The 7,867-nt window shown below is 44.8% G+C and overlaps 1 long non-coding RNA gene across 1 annotated transcript; it reads left to right on the forward strand.

The window, feature by feature from the left end:
• The first annotated feature begins 2,101 nt into the window (after window positions 1-2,101).
• LOC105483807 (uncharacterized) lies at window positions 2,102-6,259 on the forward strand. The gene is made up of 3 exons (XR_988592.3): window positions 2,102-3,773; window positions 4,425-4,489; window positions 5,115-6,259. It is a non-coding gene; the product is annotated as an uncharacterized lncRNA (long non-coding RNA).
• Window positions 6,260-7,867: the final 1,608 nt, after the last annotated feature.

Genomic DNA, 7,867 nt, shown 5'->3' on the forward strand with positions numbered 1-7,867 from the left:
ACGGGGTTTCACCGTGTTATCCAGGATGGTCTCGATCTCCTGACCTCGTGATCCACCCGTCTCGGCCTCCCAAAGTGCTGGGATTACAGGCTTGAGCCACCGCGCCCGGCCTCTGCTAAATCTTAAACACAATGTTGCTTTGTCATGATGTAGTCTGAAGCCAATTGTCCTTGATAGGGATTATGGGAACCTCTCATACATGTAGGAAGGGTGTGTCTTGTCTGGAATTCTGTGTTTATTTTTTAGTTAAAAGGGTTTGTTCATGTTTCCTTTTAAGATTCTCTAATCACTTGCTTACCTGTTGCCGGTATTTAGCATTTCAGTCTGCTCTTGAAACATTTACATTTGGTCTTAGCAGACCCAAGCTGTCCTTCCAAACTGTATCACCATTTGTTTCAGCACTCTTTGTTATTGGAGGCAAAAATCAGTTTTTGTTTTGTTTTGTTTTGAGATGAAGTTTCACTCTGTTGCCCAGGCTGGAGTGCAATGGCATGACCTCAGCTCACTGCAACCTCCGCCTCCTGAATTCAAGCCATTCTCCTGCCTCAGCTTCTCGATTAGCTAGGATTACAGGCGCCCACCACCACACCCATCTAATATTTTGTAGACAGGGGCTTTAACTATGTTGGCCAGGCTGGTCTCGAACTTCTGACCTCATGATCTGCCCACCTTGACCTCCCAAAGTGCTGGGATTACAGGCATGAGCCACCACGCCTGGCCAAAAAGTCAGTTTTTGTAAAGCCCCCAAAAACCAGAAGTAAGGATGCATGTGTCAGTATTTTTCTTCTCTTTTAAGGAAGAAGACAGGAATTGAGAGTTGACTCCTAATGGCACAGTGCTATACTGGGGAGGAGGAAGAGCTGTGGTGGGTAAAAGTAACAAATGTTCCTTCCCGTTCTTTTTTTTGAGATGGAGTCTCCCACTGTCCGCTGGGCTGGAGTGCAGAGGCGTGATCTTGGCGTACTGCAACCTCCGCCTCCCGGCTTCAAGCGATTCTCCTGTCTCAGCCTCTCAAGTAGCTGGGATTACAGGTGTGAGCCACCACGCCCGGCCTGCACAGGGTTCATTTTTAACCTTCTGCTGTGTAAGGTTACATCCATTTATAAATTGTGCACGTGCACGCACGCATACACACTTGTTCACAAACGGAAATAATATAATGACAATTATTTTAGTGCTTTACATTTCATAACCTTTCTGGACTGTGGTGTTTTGAGTCAGACACCTGAGATTTGAAGAGGAAAGCAAACCTCTAAAAAAAAATGTTAGCTATTTGTGAATTTTCAATTTCTTATTAGCCACATCAAAATTAATAAAAAGAAACAAGTGAAATTGTGATAATTTTATTGTTTTATTTTTTATGTTTATTTTTATTTTTTTATTTTTTTATTTTTTTATTTTTTTTTTTATTTTTTTTATTTTTTGAGACTGAGTCTCGCTTTGTCGCCCAGGCTGGAGTGCAGTGGCCGGATCTCAGCTCACTGCAAGCTCCGCCTCCCGGGTTTACGCCATTCTCTTGCCTCAGCCTCCCGAATAGCTGGGACTACAGGCGCCCACCACCTCGCCCGGCTAGTTTTTTGTATTTTTTTTAGTAGAGACGGGGTTTCACCATATTAGCCAGGATGGTCTCGATCTCCTGACCTCGTGATCCGCCCGTCTCGGCCTCCCAAAGTGCTGGGATTACAGGCTTGAGCCACCGCGCCCGGCCTATTTTTATTTTTGTTTGAGATGGAGTCTCACTCTGTCGCCCAGGCTGGAGTGCAGTGGTGCAATCTCGGCTCACTGCAAGCTATGCCTCCTGGGTTCACGCCATTCTCCTGCCTCAGCCTCCTGAGTAGCTGGACTACAGGCGCCCGCCACCATGCCTGGCTAATTTTTTGTATTTTTAGTAGAGACGGGGTTTCACCGTGTTGGCCAGGATGGTTTCGATCTCCTGACCTCGTGATCCACCCACCTCAACCTCCCAAAGTGCTGGGATTACAGGCGTGAGCCACCGCGCCTGGCTGTTTGTGATAATTTTAACCTATTGTATCCAAAATATTGGCTGGGCACAGTGTCTCACGCTTGTAATCCCAGCACTTTGGGAGGTTGAGGTGGGTGGATCACGAGGTCAGGAGATCGAAACCATCCTGGCCAACATGGTAAAACCTCATCTCTACTAAAATCCCAAAAATTAGCCAGACATGGTGGCGTGGGCCCATAGTCCCAGCTACTTGGGAGGCTGAGGCAGGAAAATTGCTTGAATCCCGGAGGCAGAGGTTGCAATGAGCCGAGGTCACACTGCTGCACTCCAGCCTGGCGACAGAGCAAGACTCTGTCTTAATAAATAAACAAAATTAACTTTAAAAACCCAAAATATTATTGTTTTAATATGTGATCAATATATAATTAGAAATAAGGTATATTTCTGATCTGATTCTTCTAAACTCACTGTGTATTTTATGTTTGCAGCACGTTTTACTTCAAACCAGCTACATTCCTACCCAGTAGCTACATATGGCAGGTGGCTGCCACATTGAATGCAGCCATGAGGGCTCTGACCTCAGGGAAGTGAGGGCCTGAACACCTCTCTTCTGCTGGAAGTGAGGGAACAGTCTCTCTACCAACTTTTCTCCTCAGGCTCAAGGGTGGGTGGGACAGTGCCCCCAGAGAGAGCCTGGGCTGCAAGCTGAGATTGTCCACGTGAAGACCACGGTCTCCCAGTTGCTGTTTGGTGCCGGAGTGATGATCTCCTCAGTTCAGCCAGGCCTGGGCTCTCTTCCCATGACCAGGAAAAATAAGACATACAGACACCAGAGAGTCAGTAAAGCAGAGTAAGATTTTTTGAGCAGAAGGAAACCTCTCAGCAGCAAGAGGGGACATGAAAGCAGGTTGCCAGAAATGGGGCTGAGTTCTGGGTCTTTTATGTGTTAAGAACAAGGAAGTCTTCTGTGGGTTCTGCCCAAATGGAAGGGGTAAATTTTCCCCCTAAGGGTGTTGCATCTGAGCATGTGTGGGGTTGACCACAGTGACTCCATCTTGGTTATCACCCATGAGTGCCCAAGGAAAACCCACAGCGGTGGAAAGTGTGAAGCTAAAACCAAAGTACTTAGGTCAGTAACATTATAAGGAGCTGGGCCAAGTTAATGACATTTAGGTTGATTTATTACACCTGGGCTTAAGTTGGGAGCGTCCCTTCTGATCAACATCCTGGCATAAGAGGAAGTTCTTAGTCACATTTCTTCTGGCTAGTGACTGGGATGGTGCAGGTGTGGTCCCTTGGGTGTTTTTCCTCTCCTGAAACCCTCCCTCCCTATCTTCCTAACCAGCCTCTGACTGCTTCCTCTCTCAGGGGTTCCTCTTCCTTTTATTTTATTTATTTATTTTGAGGTGGAGTATTGCTCTGTTACCAGGCTGGAATGCAGTGGCACGATCTTGGCTCACTGCAACATCCACCTCCTGGGTTCAAGTGATTCTCCTGCCTCAGCCTCCTGAGTAGCTGGGATTATGGGTGTGTGCCACCACACCCAGCTAATTTTTGTATTTTCAGTAGAGATGCGGTTTCACAATGTTGGCCAGGATGGTCTCAATCTCTTGACCTTGTGATCCCCCTGCCTCGGCCTCCCAAAATGCTGGGATCACAGGCTTGAGCCAGTGTGCCCGGTTTCCTCTTCCTTTAAATATCAGACAGGAAACAAGGAATGATGGGTCCACAGGAAGAGAGAGCACCATGTCTTCAGATGTCTTCACAGCCTTGCCCTCCAGAGTTTAGATGTGGAAGGAATAGATTAAAGGTGAACTTCTTGTTTTGCTTTTTATCTTTGGACCTAATTGTCAGGCTGTAACTGTGTGTTTTTGTCCTGTGGTGTGGGGCACTGTGTGAGTTTAAGCACCAATCACATGCATCCACAACTACCTGCACTTCTGTTCCCAGAAGGAAGGCCATGAGTGTGAGCTGTCCAGGTCCTTGACATTTTGAACAAATAATTGAACAAAAAGCACAAAGGAATGAAAAACAGGAAGGAAGCAGCAAAAGCAAGAATTTATTAGAGGGAGAAATCACTCCTCAGGGTGGGTGTGGGCCCCAGCAAGCAGCTCAAGGACCCAGTTACAATGTTTTCTGGGTTTCAAGTACTCCTTTTGTGGTTCCTATCAGCTACCCCATTATTTGGATGTAGGATTTGGTCCGTGGCTAATCAAAGGCTGAGGTGAATTGGTACCCCATGCAGATGAAGGCATGGCCTGTGCTTGGCCCTCAGCCACTCCAAGGCACTCTTCTTTTCTATCAGAGAACTGGTGCAAGGGGGAGGGTTGTAGCCACAGTCACCTTTGATACTTTGCTACTCGAGTGTAGATGAGGTTTCTCCTTTTGGTTTACATGTAGGAAGTTCACGTTAATTGGCCTTAGGTTCCCTGCTCCCAGACCTTGGTGTTTTTACTTTTAGGAAGTCAGCACGAATTGGCCTTAAGTTCCCTGCCTCCAGACCCTATTCTCCTGCCTCACTTCTGTGTAAGTAAATACCATCTTACAACAAATTTAACTTTAAATAAAGGAAAAAAGAAAATCAATACTTACAGGGTGCCAAGCATTTGCAGGTTATTGGTAATCAATGTGTCCTGGGATCCTCTCTTTAATGGGTGTATATATTACTAAGTTATAACTGCATAATAGACAATCCCAAAATATACTAGCTCATGATTGAACTGGTTAGAAATTTAGACTGGGCTCAGCTGGACCATTCTTCTGGGCTCAGTTTGGCTCCTTCAGGTGTGAGTGTTCAGCTGCTGGTGAATTAGGTGGCTCTGCTTCTGGGAGTGAGCTGTCTATAAACTGAGGCTCTTTGGCTTTTCCCAGCATGCTATTTTATCCTCCAGAAAGCTAAAATGGGCTTGTTGTCATAGAGATGGAAGAATTCTGAAAAAGATAACAGAAGCATTTAAGACCTTTTAAACCTGGGCCCAAAACTGGCACACTGTGCCCGTGCAAATAAGTCAAGAGAGATCCAAGGTTTGGGAAACAGAATCTGTCTCTGGATAGGAATGAGTATAAAAGCCATTTCCAAGGACATGAATACAATAAGAAATTTTTTAAATTGCTGTTTTTGCAATCAATTTTATCGTTACTTTTCTTGCAGATGTATCTTATATAACTATCCCACAGTTACTAAGCAGCTGGCTGGTACTCAGGATCAGCGTTGGCCTGACTCTGAAGCCCATGCACCTCCATAGACCACACTACTCAGCTAGGTTTCCTGGTCCTTCAAGGGGCTGAAGAGTGACACTTCTGAAGTAGAAGCAAGATTTTTGTTTTGAGAATCTCATCCCATCCATCCATTACTCTTCATCATTGGAAATAATTCACTCCAGGGAATGGTTCTGAAGTCTCTTGGAAAAACTGGAAACAATTTGAGAAAATTGCTGAGCATTGGGTTTAGGAAATTAATGCCCATTACATTTTTAATTTATCATAGGAGAAATTTGAAAACACCTATAATGCACTCATCATATCTGCAAACTCTTTGTATTTTTTGTATTTGTTGACTATGATTTTTAATATAGACTAAGTCAAATTACTGTTTTTGAGACAACTTTTGCTCTGCAGGAAAGTGACATAGCAATAGGGCTGCTGATATTTTTTCCCTCTGCAATTTAGCAAACCAGCAGAGTATGCTTCAAAGGGCCAACATGTTTTATAAGACCCCACATTTAGGAGCAGCTATAGGGCAAATGCCATGAGCACACACAGAAATCACATGCAACCAAGGCTGGGCACAGTGGCTCACGCCTGTAATCCCAGCACTTTGGGAGAGCGAGGCAGGCAGATCATGAGGTCAGGAGATCAAGACCATCCAGGCTAACACGGTGAAACCCGGTCACTACTAAAGATACAGAAAATTAGCTGGGAGTGGTGGTGGATGCTTGTAGTCCCAGCTACTCGGGAGGCTGAGGCAGGAGAATGGCGTGAACCTGGGAGGTGGAGCTTGCAGGGAGCCGAGATCGTGCCACTGCACTGCAGCCTGGTCGACAGAGTGAAAGTCTGTCTCAAAAAAAAGAAAAAAGAAATCACACGCAACCAATGCATTCTTCACCCTGAATCAATGCTTCTCACCCTTGGATGCATATTAGAATAGCCTGCTGTGCGTGTGGGTGGTGGCTCCTCACCCTGAATGCTTCTCACCCTTGGATGCATATTAGAGTAGCCTGCTGTGCATGTGGTGGTGGTATTTAAAGTTCTCAAATCTAAGTTGCAAGGGAATAATTAAGCCAGAGTATTTTTTTTTTTTTTCAGTCTTGCTCTGTTGCCAGGCTGGAGTGCAGTGGCACGATCTCAGCTCATTGCAACCTCCACCTGCCAGGTTGAAACCATTCTGCTGCCTCAGGTTACCAAGTAGCTGGGACTACAGGCACGCACCACCACGCCCTGCTAGTTTTTGTATTTTTAGTAGAGACAGGGTTTCACCATGTTGGCCAGGATGGTCTGGATCTCTTGACCTCATTATTTGCCCGCCTCGGCCTCCCAAAGTGCTGGGACTACAGGCGTGAGCCACCGTGCCCAGCCAATTAAGCCAGAATCTTTAGAGTGAGACCCAGACAATGGTGACTTTAGGCTCTCCAGGTGATTACAATATGCAACCAAACTCCCAAATGTCTGCTGTAAACCAACATCTTTCAGAGGACCAGTCGAAAATATTTCTCAAATTAATGTAAAAAGTGTTTGCTGTTGAGTTGTGGCTTTTCAGTCCTACCTGTATTATCTACATTCTATCCTTTGCAAAACTCACTTCTACTACTTGTTTTGCTCCTGATTTAAACCAATTCCACACACACTAAGCCCACGGTGCTAGATGGCCTGGCTGTGGTGAGTATTATTGTGGAGGAAGGACTTTGCTGCAAGAAAATGCTTTCCCCAAAACTAAAACCATGCTACTTACACAAATGAGGTAAAAAATGAAAGGCTGGCCGGGCGCAGTGGCTCACGTCTGTAATACCAGCACTTTGGGAGGCCGAGGCAGGCGGATCACAAGTTCAGGAGATCGAGACCATCCTGGCTAACGCAGTGGAACCCTGTCTCAACTGAAAAAATACAAAATGAAATAGAGCGAGACTCCATTTCAAAAACATTGCTATTATTCTGAAATATTAATTTAGGATTAAATATGTAATATTTCAATTTTTATTGATGTATAACATGCATACAGAAATACATCTACAATAGAGTATTAATGTAATGCTCAATAAATTAGCTCAACAAAGCTAATACATTTATGTAACTATAGAACTACCCTTGTTTTTGCCCACAAACTACTTCCTCTTCTCTTTTCCTCCTCCTTCCCAAATGTAACCACAATCTTAAGAGCTAAATTTTTTTTTTTTTTTTTTTGAGATGGAGACTTGCACTGTCACCTGGGCTGGAGTGCAGTGGCGCAATCTTGGCTCACTGCAACCTCTGCCTCCCAGGTTCAAGCGATTCTCCTGCCTCAGCCTCCCAAGTAGCTGGGATTACAAGCACTTGCCACCCTGCCCAGCTAAATTTTTTTTTGTATTTTTAGTAAAGACGGGGTTTCACCATATTGGCCAGGCTAGTCATGAACTCCTGACCTCAGGTGATCCACCTGCCTCAGCTTCCCAAAGTGCTGGGATTACAGGTGTGAGCCACCACCCCCAGCCAAGAGCCAATGTTATAGATGGTTTGTCTTTTTATACAAGTGTTTTATTAGAGAATATTTTTAACTTATACACAGTAACCAAAATAGTATAATAGGCTGATGCACCGCCTGAACATCTACTAATTATGTCTCATTTCTGTTTAGTTTCTACTTCAACTCCCTTTCCCATCCCCACTTTATTATTGTTTTTATTTTCTGTAAGATGTATAGGCATTGAAACA

This window comes from Macaca nemestrina, chromosome 3, assembly GCF_043159975.1.
Source record: "Macaca nemestrina isolate mMacNem1 chromosome 3, mMacNem.hap1, whole genome shotgun sequence".
In the NCBI taxonomy this organism is placed as follows: domain Eukaryota; kingdom Metazoa; phylum Chordata; class Mammalia; order Primates; family Cercopithecidae; genus Macaca; species Macaca nemestrina.